We start from the raw sequence: 2562 nt of genomic DNA on the forward strand, positions 1-2562 counted from the left end.
ATCGGACAATCCAGATCGGCGGGGGCGGGGGCTGGACTGGGTTAGGGTTTCGGCTCGTTAGGGAGATGCTGAGGTGGGAGACGACCAGGGTGGCGGCTAGAGTTGGGGATTAGGGTTAGGAGGCTAGGGTTTGTTTCTTTTTGGTAGGGGTTGGCTACCTTAAATAGAGGGGGTAGCAGGCTAGCGTTTGTCCATTTTTGGTAGGGGGTTGGCTACCTTAAATAGAGAGGTTAGGAGGGGTTTTGGGGCTGATTTTAGAGGCTCTTGGGCTTAGAGAAAAAAGGGAAGTGGTTGGCCCGATACCAATTTTAGAGGCTCTTGGGCTTAGAGAAAAGAGGGAAGTGGTTGCCTCAATAGCAATTTTTTTCTTTCAAAATTTATTTATTATTTAAACGGTACTATGCCTCGCATATTCAAATGTTCGTGTAGCAAACGGGCTCTGAATCAGACGAGATTTGATGGTAGCTGACATATAATATAACAAGATCACACACAAACTTCTGACTCATTTCGAGAATATTTATTTTGCATTTATAAAATAATTTTAATTAGTGTCTCGTCGCAATGTGCAAGACAAAAACAAAATAAGGCTATAAGTTTAATAAAAACACCCGGATAATCTGATACGAAGGCGACGTGTTGACGTTGCAAAAATCTTATATGTTTTTTAGAAATTAGTGAAATACGTTTCGTAAATTTTAAATACATTTAAAATATATTCAAATTTGATTGTGTTTTAAAGATCTCGTCGACGAAAATTCAAATATGTAACAAGATTTAACATTGGACATTTTATTCAAAAGTTATCGATGAATTAAAATCTCACAAGACAAATAAAGTGCTAGCTTTTGTACGGATGGAGTGGTTTGAGAGCATCGCATGCAAGAGTAGATTAAAGTTTTTTTTAGAGAATGAGTAGATTAAAGTTAGTGAGACGCTCCTCAGCTCGTATACGTATGTATGTATTACATAACACAATGATTTGTTCCTTTATGCATAAAAGGACAACACAATGCAAAGAATGGAAGCTAGAAATTCCATTTCCCACCTTCTCCTTGCCCAGCAATTTTTTGGCGGGAAAACGATGACGTATGCCCATCACAGGCTGCGCAGCCAATGAGACGACGCCGTTCGAAACCACTTACGCATAGACCAGGTCTGTGTAGACTAATTTCCTGACCTGTGGGCTCTTTCATCGGCGGCTGCCACCCGCCCACCCCCCGCCGCCCATACCTCAGTTATGTGCACCGATCCCACGTGAACCGAGAGCCCGAGAGGAATCTTTTACCATTGGAAATCCTTCTGCTCTGCTCTCTCTCTCTCGTCACTTCACCGCATCCCCACCATGTCGCTCCGGCGCCTCCTGGGCCTCCCCGCCGCCGTCTCCGGCCGCCTAAGCCGCTCCCTATCCACCTCCACGGCTGCCTCCTCCCGTCCTCCCTGGATCTTGGTCGACCAGGCGACAACGGCCATCGGGTCGGCAGTACTCGGCGCGTCCGTGCGCATCGTCGAGCCCCGCGCTTTTCCGCCCTCACCGTGCCGGCGCTCCTGGTCGACACCAGCGCCGGCCCCGACCCTGACAGCGACGTCACGCAACTCCTCGTCGGCCGCGTGTGCTCCACCAGCGCCGACGGCCTCCTCCTCATCACCGTCTACGATGTCCGCGCCACGGCTCCCATCCTCGCCACGCAGGGTGCCAATCATGTGCGCCGGGCCACCGGCCTCGACCCCGAGCACGACCCAGCCACCACGCGCTTCCTCTGCAACCCTGTCACCGGCCAACTGACCCGCCTCCCGGTCATCGACGTCGTCCCGAAGAAGCTCTTGTGCGGCCCTCACATGGGCGTCCTCACCCAAGCCGGTCGCGGGCAGGGGCCATCCTCCGCGCCGTCCGGGTCAGAGATGGAACCGCCGATCGCGCACAGGGACCACCGCCGCCTGCACATGCTGGAGCGCCGTCGAGAGACCAGCGCCCGCCACCGCTTGCCGAGGGCCACCGCCACGCGCCCTGAGCGGACTCCGCCAAAATTCGGCAATCTCGGCCTGGGCGAAAAAAATAATCTCAAACTAAAAATCAAAACGATGGGATGCGACGCTCGCCACCGACCCTTGGACGCGACGCTCTTCGTCTACAACCCTCTCAGTGGGCAGCTGTTCTGCCTCCCCGTCCACAGCATGGATGCCGCTTTGCGACCGCGCCCTTCGGCCTGCTCACCCAATCCCACAGTTCCCCCCTTTCGCCGACGGCATTCGCTTCACCACCACAAGCATCCGCGACGGGCTCCTCTTCCTAGACTTCTCCGACACCCGCCGCTGCCTTGCGGCTATCTGCAACTTCTGCTGCGGTCCCGGATCAGCCGCGTCTGGCACCGTGAGCCACAACAGGCTGCCCCTCTATGCCGAGACCCGGCATGCGACCATCGGCAACTACTGCGACAGTCCCGGCTTGGCCGCATGTGCCACCGCCGTCGTACCGGGCGTCAGGCGCTTCGTCTGCAACACCCTTAGCGGCCAACTGTTTCTCCTCCCGGTCCGCCACCACGCCCTTCGGCCTGCTCACCC

The sequence above is a fragment of the Triticum dicoccoides genome, chromosome 1B, assembly GCF_002162155.2.
Source record: "Triticum dicoccoides isolate Atlit2015 ecotype Zavitan chromosome 1B, WEW_v2.0, whole genome shotgun sequence".
Classification (NCBI taxonomy): domain Eukaryota; kingdom Viridiplantae; phylum Streptophyta; class Magnoliopsida; order Poales; family Poaceae; genus Triticum; species Triticum dicoccoides.